General features: G+C 28.9%; 1 protein-coding gene across 6 annotated transcripts in view; it reads right to left on the reverse strand.

Moving 5' to 3' along the window:
- LOC142331045 (uncharacterized) overlaps positions 1 to 19,143 on the reverse strand; it is a 102,745-nt gene that overhangs the window by 61,321 nt on the left and 22,281 nt on the right. The window lies entirely within an intron of this gene.

Below are 19,143 nucleotides of genomic sequence, written 5' to 3' on the forward strand. Positions count from 1 at the left end.
GATAAGTGTCCTAACTAAGACAGCAATTATGTAGAAAAGGAGCAAAAAGATGTATACAACAAATTGTTTTTTATAAAAGTGGTGTTTTACTAATAACAAATTGGAAGTTACTTTCCAAGTAGCCCTCATCATTGTATTTTACTGCAATATAAATATGATTTTATGTAGTAAATTTATTTATTCAGTATTTGAGTAATTATTTTTATAATCTTTTCCTCATCTAGTTTTTCTTCTTCCACTGATAACTATGCTCTTTTACAAATTATACTTTACAGAAGACCACAATATATTAAATTTATATAAATCACCTTAATAAGCAATATAATATTTAGCAACATATAGATTTATATTACTTTTTATTTTTAATCATGTTTCCAAACTTTCTCATTATCATCAACATCTTCTCATTTTTTATTCTGTCTACCCATTTTACTTATATCCTCCTCCATTCAATTTCACAATCATATTCTCAAGTACTTTAAACTCAAATAGTTTGTGACTAATCATTGGCTAGGTTTCTATCATCATTATTTTCATTAAGTCATGAAGTTTTATATTAAAAAATAACTACTCTCTGGCTAAGAAAAAAAAGCTTTCATAATTTTGTAACCAAGATATATTGGGTTATTCAAAAAGACAGAGCAAATATTTTAAATATTTATTTCTATTGAACGACAATAGACAGAGACACAAATGATACATCACTAAATAGGGAAAAGATCAAAGTTTTATTTTATGCATTGAACATGATTACCATTTGTTATGTGATAAACATAAAATCAGATGTCCATTTCTTGGCAAACACAAATTAACTAGTTCCTGGTTATTTGGTCTGCAAATTCGGTTTTCGGATGATTCTTTACAGTAACGATTTCTTCAAATACTGTACTGTCTTCATCCCAATCAATTTACTTAATGGTTCTCTACTTGGAAATCTATTATTAAATAAATCACAACCTCTTGTAGAGGCTGAACTCTGTCACTGTACCCATACATCATCAACAAAGTTAGTTTCACTTAAAGAAGGTTGTTATTTGAAGATTTAATACTTAGTAAAACTAAATAAATGAACAAGGAAACTAATATTAAAATTTTCACCAAAAAAAAAAAAAAACAAATTTGAACCATTAGGCCTACAACTTAATTTTTACTAACACTATCAAATTTTACCATTACAAGTATGTTGAAATAAAAAGATGAAATGAGGAGTTAATAAGTTGCATTGTTCAACATAATACAAACTGCATTGTTGTAAATTAACAGCTGATTTACTCAACTAAATTTATAACCCATTTTTTAAATAAATTTTCCAGCTGATTTGTTTCATGATAAGTAACAATTTCAACTGATATTAACAATGGAAGTTAATCTTTATTTAGAAAATAATATCAGTCGACATAACCATTTAATTTGTGGTGGGTTGTTAATTATTAGTTATTAGTTATTGTTTATTAATATTAATATTATAGTATCGTTTAAAGTTTGTTTTTGTATGCAATATGAATGTAAAATGCAATAAAATTGATCATGTAGCGCATTTTACCTTGTTTTAATGTTAATGATTTTTCTGTCATTGCAACTCTGAATGCTTATAATTCTATAATGAAAGCATTAACAGAAAGAACAGGTTTCACGATTGTTTTTGTTATAAAATTTTAAATCAAAATAATGTTCGTATATCCACCTTCCTATTTAAAAAAAATTAAGTTTAATTCAATATGGCAACTAAAATTTAAAACCCAGCAAAATGTAGTTTTTTTAACTATGTAGAACCCCATTTTTTCTGCCTGCAAATACACATCTCAGATATACAGTACAAACCTGTTTCCATAGTTAGATATCACCCCGTGTGTATGTGTGTGTGTGTGTGTGTGTATATATATATATATATATATATATATACACACACACACAAGGTGCTACCCAAAAGTTTAGGAAATTTGAATTTCATGTGCGAACCATTGCTGGTACGACCTGCTGCCGCTAGATGTGGCTAACAGTACTCTTTGTGAATCAGTGTTCCAACAGTTGTGACGGTGAGAGGCTGCATTGTTGACTTTCGTGCGGTTGTGTAATGTTGTGTTTTACTGCTTCAGCGAAGTTCTAAATGGCAGATTTTAAAGAGCAAAGAACCTGCATCAAATTTTGCTTCATGCCTAAAAAACTGGTGCAGAAACCCATCGCATGCTTGTGGAAGCATTTGGTGACAATGCTAAGAATAAAAGTAAAACTTTTTTGTGGTACAAACAATTCAAAGATGGACGACGACAGTCGATGACGATGAGCGTTCAGGAAGATCATCAACAAGCGCAACACCGGAAAACATTGTGAAAGTGCGAGAGGCTATTGTTACAGATCGTAGACAAACAATCCATAATGTTTGTGCAATCGTACAAATGTCATATGGGTCCGTGCAACGCATCTTGTCGGGCAATTTGAACATGAGATGCACTGTTGCAAAATCATACAGAGACTGTTGAACAGTAACCAGAAACAAAATCGTGTAGCTGTCTGTAGTGAATCGAAAAATTCAGCAAGAGATGACCCTAACTTCATCTTCAACATCACCAGTGATGAGACATGGGTGCATGGGTATGGCCCTGAAACTAAGCAGCAGTCGTCGCAGTGGAAGTCGCCAAGTTCACCGCGGCCAAAAAAAGCACGCCAAGATCGCAGCAATGTGAAGTCCATGATGATTGTTTTTTCGACATCAAAGGCATTATCCAAAAGGAATTTTGTAAAACAAAAATTGGTTTGGTTTCGCAAACAATAACCAATTACCTTGTAACAAAATTTAGTGGAGAATTTAATTCTGAGAAATCTATGAAACTAACATCAACTTAACATGAAGAAGAGTTTAAAGAAATTCAATTTTTATTAAAAAGAAAACAGATTGAAACATGGCAGGAAAATGCTGTATTGTAATTTTAACAAAATATTCATTATTTTCATTGGTAAAGCATGTTCTGAAATTTTTCTGTTTCTTTATGAGGCACCTTTATTTGCAGTTATATATTTGAAATAAACAAAACTCCTTTTTGCTAATTTCAAAAATATGAGTAATGCAAAATATATTCAATTTTATCACATAACTTTTGAATGATACATTTATATAAACTCTGGGATAGATAGAATATGATCTGTTGATAAGGGTGATTCAAACTGCAGTTTTATTTGCTGATCTCATTAAAGCATTTGATACTGCGAATCTTAGCATCTTAGAAAGTTTCTCAGAATTTCATTAAACTCTGGGATGAGAGGCTCTGCTTGAACATGATTGGTAATTATCTTCTGCACGTTTACAGAGTATGAGAAATTATTTTGGATTGAACAGTAAAATGATCTATTTAATGTCACATGGCAATGTACCTATCTGGGATCAGTTTTAGACGCACATAAATATCTATAAAGCCCGGGGGGGGGGGGATTACAAAATATTCTGATGTTACAGCATGGACTTTTTTCTAGTGCTAATGATGATTCTACAGGCATACAACTCATTAAAAGAATCTTGAGGAAACTCAGCTGGTGGATTTTTAATTCTAAGAACTAACTATAAGAACATAACTAAATTTATATTTATTTTTTATTAAATATAAATTTTCAAATTACATAAAAAACCTTCTTTTAGTAATGCATTATTTAATGCTAGAGACAATAATCTATATATACATACATAGAGCAAGGTTATTCAATACAATATCTACGTTTATTGCTGTATTTGTCTTTTAATTTGTGTGAATTATATTAAAAACCATACAATTAAGACAATCAGGAAATTTTATTTAATTAAAAGGATTTTTTCAGAGGATATCTTGAGAATGTTGTTTTTCACAGTTGCTAAATTTTATGTAATTTGAATATTGTTTTATTTATTTATTTTTTTTTTTTGAGTGAACTCATCTTTCTGCAATTCATTCTTTGACAATCTCAGAAAATAAACATTAAAGTGACATTCCCCTCCTAGGAGAACATCTTTCCCTGTTTTTAGGCAATTAGATTTACTTTCACTCAAATATTTACAGTTCTCTTTTGACAGAAGTGGCCATACTATTCACACTAGTAAATTTTATCTTACCATGATAAATATTATTAAATTGTTCTTAAAGATATTTTACACAACTTTTACGTTTTTCCAGGGCTATATCCTTTCATTATAAAAGTTTACAATCTGCCAGATTGCAATACAATATATACAACTATTATAACTATATAATACATATTTATACAACTATTATAATTAGATAGGGGATAACAATATGATTTTATTATACCTACTTTAATTTATTTTAAATTATTTTGTTACAAAACCTAAAATAAAATACCTTATAACAAAGTAAATTTAGATTCTAAGTTACCTTTTGAAGTTTATAGAATACTTTTCCTTTACTTGCAAATAGATTTGTTAATTTATATATTAAATATAAATTAACTGGATCCAACAGTTAAAACAGAATTCCTCAAAATAAATTCTGCAGGCTCAATATAAGCACTTACCTTATGGAAGATAATATTTCTAAAATTGTATTTAAGCCTTATTGATTAGATAAGCATTGTTACTACAAGAAATCATGTAAAATTAAAAAAGCTGAAAAAATACTTCCATTTAATGTATGAGAACATTATAAGAAAAATAATTAATGAACATTACTATATCAAACAAATCATAGACTTATTACAGTAAATATAAAACCAACCATTTACAATAAAAATAATAAGATTTAATAGTTTTAAGTGCAACAGAAATAATTATGATTATTAATATTAATGAATAAGGCTTGTTATATGTGCCTCATATAGCAAAAATGTTTATTTTTCCAAACAGGTTTCAGAAGATTGTCACTGTTTTTAACAGTAAGTTGTAGTTTATGGCCTAAGGAGTGTACTTGATGATATCTCACACAAAAAATCTTCCAGAAAATATTCAGAAATTTTCTAATATTTTGATTTTATTAACTAAAACTATTGTTCATTGTAGTTGGACAAATAAAACAAAATGACAAACATTTTATTATAAAACTAATTTACTAAAATTTAAAAAAAATACTTTGGATATGATAATTGGAAATCTATATAGTTTTAAAAGGCTCATAATTGCAAAAATCATCAGTGAATCAATTTAAAATTTTATGAGAATATTTTTGTCAGAGTTCAGATCTTGAAAATTGCATAGACAAAAAAATTGTGTGTTTTTCTTCAAATTAACATAATTAGTTTCTTGCTATTTCAGCAAGTTTTAAAGAATAAAGCAATGAGAATAAACAAAATTTATCTGTGTACAAGTTGATAACCAAATTTACTGTTATCCACCATATAAAAAATACCTTCTTTGTAAGATATATATATATATATGTGTGTGTGTGTGTATTCACACCCATGAGTAAAGGATATCAATTTACAACTTTAAAGAAATTAAATATAAGTAATTAGTCTAAACAATTATATTAATAAGCAAAAAAAGCAACAGAATTAATTGCTGTAAAATGAGAAAACACGAATTGAAAATCAAAGTTATTCAAATAAAAATAAACAGTAAATAATGATATAGTAAAATGACAAAACAAACAATAAATCAAATAGCATATGACTAATTATAGAAACTGATAAAACAAATATTGTAAATATGTTTATAAAATATAAAACTATATTACAGTAATTTGATTTTACTTATGATTTTGTTTACTATACTGTTACTTGATGAATTTAATTTCAAATTACATTAGAAAATCTTTAAAATTGATTAATTTTTATTTCATCTAATACACTGTTTATTTATACTGCAAGCTAGTTCCATACATTCAATGCAAGAGAATAAAATCAAGACACTGGATAATATAGCCCATATTTTCCCCCTTCATCTTTTAATAAAAGTGAAGGGTTTTTTTTACGATGAACTGAATTTAGAATATAAAGAAAACCTTAACTGCTAATGAATACAAATGAAATAAATTTTTTCATTTATAAATATAAATGAAATAAATTAATAATGAAATAAATTTTAATAAATGGGAAATAATTCCCATTTCTATTCTGAGTTTTTATTTACATCTTATATTATGAAAAAAAAAAATTAGTAAAATAAAATGCCAGGTATAAACTGACAAGTACTAATTGAAAATATTTTTGCTTTGACACTAAATCGTTTTTGGAATATATACAATGATTCTCCTCTTCTATTAGGATGCCATTAACATAACCATGAGAACACTACATTGATTGTATGTATTGTACCATGCATTCAAAACAACTGAGCTGTAAGAAGAAAGTAATAATTTATCTGTTTTTTACAGCAAAAAATGACAAAGTAAAAAAAACAATGAAATAGTTAAGAAATGGATGAAACAGTTCAATAAAGAAAAGGACAAATAATATGTAAAGGCAAACAGCTATTGCCATCTGTGCTCAATAAAAGTTAGGAATGAACAATCAACTATAATATAATAGTGGAAGACATTACACATTTTCTCACATTTCTGGTTTTTCCATTAACTGCCAAGGGCTCTTTTCTAATAAACTGACAGCTCATTTGAATTATCTAAGATCCCCTTAGATGACTCCCAATTATTTTCATTAAGGACCCAAAAAACAATGCAAACAATATTGTTTTGACTTTTCACACATGACAGAGACAGAGGTGATGGGTTCAAATGAGATTTTTTTACTTTCTGCGCAACAAAAGACAATACAAGTCCCCCTTGTACTACACAAATACTAGTGAAGTATTGAAAAATTAAAAAAAAAACCAAAACAAAAACAGTTTTCTTAATCAAGCCGGAAACTTGTCAGCCTACCCTTATATTAATTTACATAAAGTGGTCAATAAAAAATAGCACCCACATCATGACGTTTACATTGACAAGAAAAAATTAAGACTTTTCGTAGTATCTACTTATTGTCATATGATTTTCAACTGTTTCTATAAATAAAATGTCCCATTCTAAATGGGGTTTCAATAATAATTCAAACAGTATACTATCAAGTGATACATAATATACAGTGATACATAATATCTGAATATGCATTTGCATAAAACACAATAGTATTTAGTTTACTAAATCTCTTGCAGAGATTTATTATACAAAATGCTTTTTCATGGATATGATTATTATTAGCAAAATTAAAAAGCTGACATTCTCAATAATGGTTATAAAACTATGATGTAACTTTAGACAATTTCTGTTATGTAGAACATTATACTATACTTATAGAAAGATTTTAACAGCTATGAAAAGCAGTTAATTCGTTCCCTATGTTTTTCAATAGTCATAAACAACATTAAGTATCCATACAATAGTGCTATAAGAAAATTAAGTTTTTTTTCAGTGAAAATCAAGTTTCTACATATTATCTGTTACTGTTCTGGCATTAAGCATTAATAACTTTTTGTCATAATACCTAATATTCTTGTAAGGGAAAACATTCAGAACTTTCGAGTGGTTAGACGTAAATAAAGGGAATCTCTTAACAATCTTAATGTTAACATTAAGTTACAATGTTTTGTCTACATAATTGTAAAGTGCAGACATTAGAGATAGTAGGCAAATAATGGGAAAGAAAATCGCACATAAAAAATTTTAAATCACATCTGAGAGCCAACTTAGTACAGAGTATGCTCCATCTGCACAACTCAGTACTGTTTCTGCGATGAGATCTGTGCTAATCCACACAGTATCACCTGCCTTCTTTCAACAGCTGGCTATTATTTTTTTCATCTGTTTAAAGGCTATGTTTAAATTAAAACACAAAGTATTTAAGTGTCAGTGCTGATATTATGTGGCAAATTATGGGAATACTTAAAAGTAGCATATCATAATGAGCAAATGCAGAAGCTTTGAAATATCTAAAAATTTTAAACCAAACACTATATAAAATGATTTAAGAAAATCAAGTCAACTGATGATACCCACGAAAGAGGTAAGAAAAAAGGAAGACATCTCTTGGCAGGACGATACAGTGCTTTCTTTGGCCAAAGCTAACCCAAACCCAAGCTATAAGAAAGTAACATCTAACTTAATGAGTAGTTATGGGCAAAATCGAATGATTTTAATAATAGAGATATTAGTAATAGAATGATATAAATAATCGAACGATTCATTCGAAACATGAATATTACTAATATTTTTTTCACAAGTACAAACATTGAATAATATTATTAGTTTGACTAATACACTTTAATAGCTGTTACTAACGGATCATTTCATAAGTCTACTGGTTGCAATTTATCCCTCCCTAAAAATTATTTTTTGCAAATGCAGTGGTTTTATTTGAATTATTATCTCATTCTCATTCAGTCGCTAATATTTTGATATCTTTGTTTTTTGTTTATAAATCTTGCGTTAATTCATATGGTGTTTGTTACCGTTTCAGTCAGTGTTAAATAGCATTTTTGAGTTTTGTTTCTTTAGTTTTTGGATTCAGTCTACAGAATTTTTCGTTTATTTTAATATTATAGGAGTTATTACTTAATAGAATTTACTCATTTAAAGACTATTTCGTTAAATTTTGGTTTTAATGAGTTTCATTATTTTTAGTTTATAATTTAACCATTTAGAAACTTTCATATGTAGTTGTATTTAAAGAATAGAAAAATGAACCAGAGGGGAAATCATCAATTGTTTGAACATTTTTAACTAAAAATGAAGACAAAAAAGTGTTTCTAGTAAAATTTTTTTCAGTAATGCTACAAACCTAAAAGAGTACTTAAAACAGAAACATCCTTTACAGTTAAATGAAGAATTAGGTAATAATAATAATAACGAGAAAATACTTCTGAAACTTCTACTTTGTCAATTAATCAACCTCACCAATGCACAGTACCAGTAATAGCAGATCCTGTTCCTGATCATCAGCCAAAACTTCAGGTAGTAAAATTTCATTTAATAAAGTAAATATGCTCTGCGTAAAAAACAACTACATTTATTTGGATGTTATGACAAAGAATTATCTATAGCGGAAAAAACTACGACTGATAGATTTATCATTAAAATGATAGCTATTGATTTCCAACCTTTATTGTTCATTAAAAACCCTGGTTTTTTAGAATATACACGGAAATTGCAACCACTGATTATGCCACCTAGTAGAAAACATTTATCATGTACAATGCTACCGTAAATTTACTCTGAAATATCAGAAAAAATTAAAAATATGTTAAATTCAATAAAACATATTTCAGTAACTACTGATATTTGGTCGGCCGATAACAATAAATCATTTGTTACAGTGACTAGTCATTTTATACAAAGTAACAAACTGCATTCAATTGTACTCGTGACTTGCGAAATATAAGTTGCTCATACAGGAATGGCAATCGGATCTATTTTAAAAATAATTTTTGAAGAATGGAATATCACCAACAAAATAGTGATAATAGTTGCAAACAATGGATGTAATATAAAAAATGCGATTAATGAACATTTAAATTTGCATTACCGTGTGTGTGGCTCACATCCTTAATATATCTGTACAAGATGCTATTAAAAAGAACAAGGTGTTCTTAGATTTATTGAAAAAATGCAGTTATCCTGTTTCACATTTTAAACATAGTGTTACGGCAACTAGTAAATTAAGGGATAAACAAATTACCATGGGGAAACCTGTATTAAAACTTAAACCAGGATGTCTCTACCAGGTGGAATTCTGTTTTAGTAATGCTGGAAACACTATTGGAAGTAAAAGATCCACTGTCCATTACTATATCTAAAATTCCATATGCTCCTCAATATTTGGATGCCTTAGAATGGATAATCATCACCAATTGTATTAGTGTTTTAAAGCCTACTCAGCAAATGACTGTCGAGTTGTCAGGAGAAAAATATCCGACAAAATGCCATTAATTGTTCCCTTAGTAAGAGGGTTGTATCATACATTAAATTTTTTAATTCAGCAAACAAACGCTGGAGTTGATTTAAAAGAAAATTTACTTGAAGTTATTGGCAGCAGGCTTAGCCATTTGGAAGGTAATAAAGTAGTAGCCAGAGCTACTTTTGTTCATCCGATATTTAAAAAAATCACATTTGGTGTAGAAGAAAATGCAAAGCATGCCCAAAAATGGATAACTGATGAGGATAAAATTTAACTAATTAAAGGTGAATGGGACGTTGATACTCTGCCATTAAATGGAAATCTTAAAACCTAAGACATAACAAATTCTAACAGCGGTCTTTGGAGTTTATTTTAAGAAAAATTATGTAAAGTGGAAACAACAATGACCCCTGGAACAACCGAATATTGCAAATATGAAAATATTTGGAAATACCACATCTAAACAGACTGAAAAATCTTTTGGAATTGTATAAAAATTCATTACCTGAATTATACGAGATAAATTAAAAATATTTCTGTATACCTGCAACATCAGTTCCCTCAGAAAGGTGTTTTCTAAGGCTAACCAATTTGCATACGAATAGACATCTCCAAAAAATTTGGACAAAATATTTTTTTTTAAATGGCTATTTTAATGCGGAATATTATACTGATTTATCTTTTATAACTTGTTTTACCTAATTTTAAGTTTAATAACTTTTAAATTTAGAAACAAAAATTAAAACTGTAATTTAATGTGTTTTTGTTAATAAAATTGAATAATCGTAAGCTAATTTAAAAAAAAAAAAATTATAAATGACATTTGAAACAGATGGAGAACATTTATTTTTTATTTTATAATCGTCTTGATATTATCATATTTTCTGAAAGAAACCTTAATAATTACTTTTGTAGTTAAGAATTTAGCAGTGCTGCATTAAATTCTTTTCTTTTTAATTAAAAAAAAAAAAAAATATAATATATAATATATAATTCTGGCATTTTATTTAAGTGATATCTTTTGTGTAATTAATAAAAGTGAAAGTGGAATGATAATAGTGCGGTGATCTGTTAATTTCTAAGACCTGGAAATGATAACATACAGTTTACGATGAGTACGTATTAAATTTTTTTTTCTTCAAATTAACAGTAGGAGTGGTGATAGCACAGTGAACAAAGTAGCAAGAAATGACATCAGAAAATAAATGTCTTGTTGCTGGAATTAGTAATTGTGTGTTAAAATATTCACTTGGGTGAAAATTAGGAATAGTAGTTCAGATTCTCTCATCATTCATATTCCTATTAATAGTTAGTATTTAGCCTGTTCATCTTCCAAATTCGAGCGAGTGACAAATTAAAAGTAATAGTAAAATTTACTAATCATTCATAACATTAGTAGTATTCACCTACATTAGTAATTAGTAGTGTATTCCAAGCAAGAACATCATTCGAATGATGCAGTTAGTAATTCGAGATACTTCAATAATTGAATTGTTACACTACTTTTTCATTCAAGAGATCGCATCACTATTAATGAATGAGTATTCACAATCTCACTATTAATTTTTAACACAATTTCTTCTACAACAGCTCATATCCATTATACGTAGCTCAGAAGAAACTGTGTTAAAATTCACACTGATATTGTGAATATTAATTAAATATTTTGCTAATTTCTTGCAGCTAGCTTTGCAGTTGCATTTGAGTCAGTTTTAGCCACAGAAAGTGATGCATGATCCTGACATGGGAATGTTTTTCTTGCCTGTCTCTTTGGAGACTTCACGTAAAAGGTATGAAGAGAATACTGACTGAAAACCTTTATTGTCTCAATTGAATAAAAACCTCTTTTAAAGACTTCTTGCAGGTAATGTTGCTAATGAACGCATAAACATGCTTTTTTAGATGAACCTTGATAATGGGTCATTCCATGTCAATTCAACCACAAAAAAAAGTTTTCTCACCCACCATCTCATATTTTGATGAAACTTAGCTTGTGTGTTCTATCTATAACCACACAAAGTTTAAACTCTCTAATCTCACTTTGTTATCATGTTATGGCCATTCATAGTTTTGAGGATTTTCACATTTTACTAATTGGACGTCGCAAAACAAAAAGCATCTGTAAATATAAAATTATTTCATTTCTTAATTTTTCATCCAATTATGAAATTTTCAAGTTTTGCTCTAAACTACGGGGATTCTAGAGAAAAATATAAAATTCTAAGTGTAACGATTTTGACAGAAAAATCTTATTTTTGGATTTCTAAGATCTTTAAAAATGAAAACATGGTTCAGTGTTAAACTCAATATCTCAAGAAGGGTAAGGGATAATCACAAATTTTTTTGTGATTAAGGAGATGGGCTGTAATATAAATAAATAAATTTTTGGGGGGTTTCATTTCTTTGTATAGTTTTTTAAGTTACATGTAGAAGTTTTTAAAATTACTCATTGAGCCATTGTAGGATCTATGTCAATTATTAAACTGCCACTTCACTACTTTTAGAGCAATAAGTAATTATTTGATTACAATCCTTAATTAAGTTCATAAATAAGAAAGCTGTGCAAATAGATACAGGTCTAGCTTCGAAAGTGAAGTCATGTTTGTTTGCTGCTGGAACTGTGCAAGTAGAAACACGAGACATATGTATCTGGACAGGCATACAATCAGACAAGCTATTTTTTGCTTGCTTAGTCAGTCTGTTACTTGTACTTCCTATGGAAACAGCATGGTGTATACTGCCTAGGATTTTATGTATTAATTCTGTGTGTGAGTGTATAGTGGTTTTTGTGTGTTTTTCTTTACTTTTATGAACTACCAATACTAGTAAACTGTAAGTAATTGAACTGTTTTTAGTAATGTATTTGGCTACCCTAGTTTCAAAATCAGTCACATCCATTTCACTAAATTTTTCCAGACAGCAAAAAAACTGGTAGCAGTAACATTTTCAAAGTTAAAATTTTGATTTATTCACTATAGAATAATTAAGTCACTCCTAATTAAATAATAAAAATGTTATTTTGCGAACTATTTACATTTAACAGAAAACTCAATTTTTTTTTAGATGTTATTCTGAAACAGAATTTGGGACTTGGCTGGTTTTTAAACAAAAAAGTTGATTTCCAACAACAAAATAATTAACTTTTATTTAAAAAAAAAAAAAACACAAAAAAAAACAAACATTTACAATAAATATTTTAGTACACACTTTCTAATAAATTTAGAAAGTAATAATTATTTTTTTCAAATATTTGTATTGTATTATTTCAGGATAAGGCTGACTTTGAAACACATCAAGCAGTTTTCTTGTGATATGGCTGGTATAAAAACACAATCTTTTTTTATTGCATATATTATGTGATTAACTTAAATGTACACTAAAAAGTCAATATTGAAAATTTTTGGATGTGGCTGATTTTTAAACTAGGCTACTCATTTTAAAAGAAATACACAATAACAATCAAAGTATATTTGATAGAACAATTGGATTAAATTACCAAATATAATAAAGCTGAACTTGCTATTTAACTTTAATCTGAAATGGAAGATATATGCAGTGTAGAGATAACAACACAGACATAATGTCACAAAACAAGTTATGTCATCCAAAAAGCAATAGAAAATGCAAGTGAATTGTCTGAGGAAGAACTCAATATACTTAAGCTAAGAACTGAAGTTAGTAATCTTAATCTTAATTCCTACAAAAAAACTTGTGATCCTTACCAAAAGGCACAAGAAACCTATTAAAAAAACTTCAAGAGTGTTAAGTTTACAACAGAGCAAGGTATGTGTCAAGCAAGGGCTTAAAATGAAACCAGAAGAAAAATTATGTTCCTGTAGTCGTAAAATGTTATTTACAACTCCAGCTAATCATGGTAGCGATGAAGAAGACTTCACATCATTTACAGCTAAATGATGACAATAATGTTGAAGTTAATGAGTTATAAACAGAAGAGGCTATTGATTCTTTAAATATTTCTCTAACAGATGTGGGGTGCTCACCTTTAAAGTTACATGCACTTAATGAGTGATTAAAATACGGTATGTAAACAGAAACTTGAAAAAATTATAACAAAATGTGAAAAAGAAAATTGAAATTGTTCTTGATGTTGTAGTATCACAAGAAGGAATCAAATTAGAAAAAACAATAATGGAACAAAAAGCTGCTGATATGGATTTGGTAGTAGAAAACATAAAAAAACAACTACTACCTCAACTGACATCAAGAAGAAAGTTCAGCTATTAACAATCCCAGCATCTCTGAACTGGTAGAGAAAAAAATTAAAGATACAACTCAAGTTTCTGATTACTCTGTTCAGCAGGCCCAAAGTCTATACAAAGAAAACTGTTTTCCCGCTAAACCTGAACCAAAAGGAGTGAAAAAACTAAGCCTGAGATCATAACGCTGGTTGTAAATTTTTATCAAAGTGATGAACAGTCAAGGGTTTTACCGGTATGAAAGACATTGTAAGTTTAGGGAAAAAACAATATAAAAAGAAACTGTTAATTTTGAGCAATCTAAATAAAATATACTCGAATTTTAAATGGGAGTATCCTGATGATAAAGTAGGGTTTCAAAATTCTACACACTTCACCCCAAATGGTGTGTTTTGGCAGGTGCCAGCAGAACCCACTCTGTCTGCGTCTACACCATTCACCAGAATGTCATACTACTCATTCATGCAGTGAAACTTGAAGAGGGATATAAAGAGCTCATAAATCTGATGCTGTGCGAAAACGCTAATTGTGAATGCATACTCAAGACACTGTGACAACTGCCCCCCTAAAGATAAATTAACATACTTTCTACAAAGTTTGATGACTGATGAAGAGGGCAGAACTGTATACAAACAATGGATTTCAACAGACAGGACACAAATGTTCACATGTACTGCTAAAGTTGACGAACTTATTGATGAACTCACTACTCAAACTAGAGAAACTAGTTCCACATGCATAGATTGCAAAGAGCCAATCAAATTTTTTTTAAAAGCCTTAAAGATTTCTCTGCTTCAAATGTTGCTGTTATTTCAATGGATTTTAGCAACAATTACTCTTTTACTATCCAGGATGAGGCTCAGGGGTACCACTAGACTTTGGACTCTCCTACAGTACATCCTGTTATTATAGACTTAAAAGAAGTTGTTTTGGTGAAAACAGTTTCATTGCAATGCATCATATCAGATAACTTGACGTTAGTCAAGTACATAACGTTAGTATGGTGTACAAAATACAAGAAAAGCTATCACAATTTGTCAAGGAAAACTTTCCAAAGATTACAGAAATTCACTATTATAGTGACAGTTGTGCAGCACAATACAGGTTTTTATGTAAACCTCAGTTTAAATAAAAATTATTTTATATTAAAAGCCCAGTGGTCAATCTTTGCTACAAGCCACAGAGAAACAAAATGATGGTATTGGAGGTACTGTAAAATGACTAGCATGAAAGGAAAGTCTCCAAAGGCATCAGAATCAAATATTAATTCGAGATGACTTCTTTCAGTTTTGTAAATTAAAAATCACAAACGTTAACTTTCTTTTCGTTTCCAAAGATTCTGTACATCTGATTCATTCAAAGCTTAAAGAATGCTTTCAAGACCTAAAAACACTTCCAGGAACAAGAAGTTTCCATAACTTTAAGCCAAAAGATTGTCCTGGGACTTTGGAAGCAAGAAGGATCAGCAGTGATGAGAAGCAGAGTCTCATTTACAACTTAAGAAAAGAAGTGACATCAAATGTGAAAGAAGACTTGTATTCCTTTCCCTATACTGTTTACACGTGTGACAATCTCTGGTACTTTGGAATAATAACTGAATTGAGTAAAGAAGGTGATGTTACAGTTAAGTTTTTACATCCTGCAGGACCATAACAGTCATTTTACTGGCAAATACGAGATGATACCTGGCCAGTGCCAATTCCTCACATCCTTGCAGCCTCCACAAACCTTGACTGTAAGAAAATATCAATTCTCAACAGAATATGAATTCTATTCAAAAAGTAATGTCCATAATCTTTTAAGTGCTTTATATTGAAAATGGACTCACATAAAGTGAAATACTAACCGAACTAAATCTGGTAAGTTTTCAGACAAGTTCATAACTGCAGGGACTCTACATTTTTCTATATAAATATGTAAATAGGATTTTCAACTTTAAATTTGTCGACGTCTATTCACTTTTAATTCTTCTATATATGCTATTGATGATGAGTTTTTATTTTGTATAATAATTTTTTTTTAAATATAGAAAGTTTTACATCAATCAAAACATCAAGAAAGTTTTTACTATTTTTAATTTCGATGGTAAATTTTATTCTATTATAAAATTGTTAAAATAATGTAATAATTGATTGATTAATAGTTAATTAATATTATAAATTATGTTTAAATATAATTCCTAGTTGTCAAAAATAAAAAATAAATTATTTCCTGCGGGACGCAAATCAACAACCAAGGGGATAAAGGGAAGCCCTGCAATGCTTCACTCAACGATTAAAAATTTTTACACATAGTTTAAAAAAACTATACAAGGAATGAAAACCAAAAAAATGTTATTTATTTATATTATAGCCCATTTCATAAGGATTATTTAGGAAAAAAATTTGCGATTATCCCTTTCCCTTCTTGAGATATTGAGTTTAACACTAAACCATGTTTTAGTTTTTAAAAATCTTTAATTGCAAAATAAGATTTTTTCTGCTAAAATTGTTACACTTAGAAGAATGTTATATTTTTCTCTAGAATCCCCATAGTTTAGAAAGTAAAACTTAAAAATTTCACAACGATTGGATGAAAAATAAACAATGACAAAATATTTCATATTTATAGATGCTTTTTGTCTTGCAACATCCGACTAGCAAAACGTGAAACCCTCAAAACTTTGAATGGCCATAACATGATAACAAAATGAGATACAGAGTTGAAATTTGGTGTGGTTACTTACCTCTGCAGGTAGAACAAACAAGCTAAGTTTCATCAACATCTGAGATGGTGGGCGAGATAGTATGGTTGAATTAACATCGAATGACCCTAGCAGCAACTTCCAAAGAAAAGGTTTATTCAACTCCAAAAGTGTAAGTTCTTGTCCACATATGTAGCTTCCACCAACTGACTCATGGGCAGAAGTAATTTTGATACAGATCTGTTATTTTATGTCTAAAGATCCTGCAGAGATGAGAATTATTCATGGGTTCATCAGTAGTACCTAGTATTGTCAAATGCTAGAAGAGATGCTGCCAGCCCTAAATAATCTCCTTGGTGATCAATTTATTTAACAAAATGACAACAATAACCCAGCACACGCAAAAAAAATACTAAAAAATAGTTTGAGTAGAGATTATATTTGTACCACATCAAAAATATGCAGTACAATGGCTACTAGATTGATGAACCTGAAACCAAAGAAGTTAATTCAACTTCCATGTCAACCAGGTCTGGAAAAACACTTTTAAGAAAGAATGCCTGAAACATATTTATTCCCTGTCACAAGTAAATAAGTGCAAAAAAACCCAAAGCCTTTATGTTTTTATTACAATTTGACTCTTTCTCAAAATATGTGAAAAATATCCAACAAAATTTTTAATTATAACTCAGTTTTTAAATGTAAGAACGTTGAAGAAATTTATAGAAAAAAAATACATGGTATAAAAAAATGAACAGGTAAGCAAATGGATTCCAAAAAATCTGGGCTAGATGAGTTTCTTAACTGAATAAAAAAGATGAGAAAAAGTAAAAGAAAGAAGAATTGACAAATGTCAATCTCTATAGGGGAAATTGTAATTAATTTCTTAATCTAACAGCTATAGGTGATAAAACATGGCTATGTCATAGATTGGTAAATGCTAATTAATGGAGTAAGAAGTCCCACCAAAGAAACTTAAGATAACTCTTAAGAGTACGTGGGAAGAAATGGTGTTTTCTGGAACCTGAAAGCCTTTAATCATTAATCTTTATGCCAAGTGAAACAATAATAAATTATAGGCTCTATATAACTATAGAAAAACAATGAACCAGTTCAGTACATAACACAAAACAAACAGTGTAGCTTATTATTAAAATGGTCTGTATTTGTTTTATGATAATTTTTGGCTTAAGAATTAACTTAATATTTAACTTTTAGTCTTGAATTGGCTCCTAATAATTTTAATTTATTTTCTAAACTAACCCAATTTTTATTCCTTTGAAAGCCATAAAAAAGGCAGTTATTTTGAAAGTGATATCAAAATAGGTGTGAAATCAAAAACATGGCTGCCAAAATTAGTCAGATTTTTTAAAATATTATAATAGTTGAGAAAATGGGACTAGCATTTAAACAGAGAGTCTACAGAAAAAAAACTCAAAAAACTGCAGTAAGTACATCAGTAGGCTGGATTTCCACTTTTAATTAAAAAAGAAATATGTTGCACAGCTGTAATGATTTTTGAAAATAATATTGCTTTCAGTGGCTTTTTAAATTTCATGTTACATTACTGTGTATTTTCCCAATAAATACATTATATTTGTATTTTATCTTCCTCCTTTTCATGCAGTTGCTGAGTTATGACTGCATCAATTGCTTAACACTACTACTTACCAACAACCCAACTTGATAATGTTACCTATAATTTTTGTGGTTTTGGAGCTGTGCTTACAATAAAGAAAAATGAATAAATGTAATTTATATGAATTAGTTCTCAATCGCAAACACCAACATAACAATACAGTTATAGAATAATAAATAATAAATAATTTGAAGTAGTTTTATAAATAAAAGATCTCAGAGTACTGTTTGATCTCTGGCTTATGTACAAGAAACATATATATCAAGTAACAGTTAAGGCCAATATAAATCTTGATTGTGTTGAAAAATACAAAAATGTTCTCCATGGTGCCATAATAAAATTATAAAATGCGCTATTCAGGAATATACTAGAGTACAGAGTAATAATATGGAGTCCTTATCAACAGAATATATTCATTAAAGTGATATTATTCAAAATAAGTTTTTAAGGTATCTGTACTTTAAAAATTTAGTGCACCCAGTTCTTTGGGCTATTGCAATGCAGTGGCTTAAGGAATATTTCTCCATAAATTCCTTGCTGATTTGTTTGAAAGTCTTCTTCTGGTGGACCATAATTTATAAAATGTTAAGTTCCTAATACCAGGTCTTGAACTAATTTGTTTAAGTGCCCAGATCAAGAATGGATCAATATTTTTTTTTATGTAAACGTTATGTGTACATTTTTATGACACATTGTATATTGTTAATGTTATAACACATGCGTACATTGTTAATGAAATAAATAACGACTTAGACCCATTTATAAACAGTTACATAAAATTTATAAACGATTGTTATAAT

Source organism: Lycorma delicatula, chromosome 10 (genome assembly GCF_047948215.1).
Source record: "Lycorma delicatula isolate Av1 chromosome 10, ASM4794821v1, whole genome shotgun sequence".
In the NCBI taxonomy this organism is placed as follows: domain Eukaryota; kingdom Metazoa; phylum Arthropoda; class Insecta; order Hemiptera; family Fulgoridae; genus Lycorma; species Lycorma delicatula.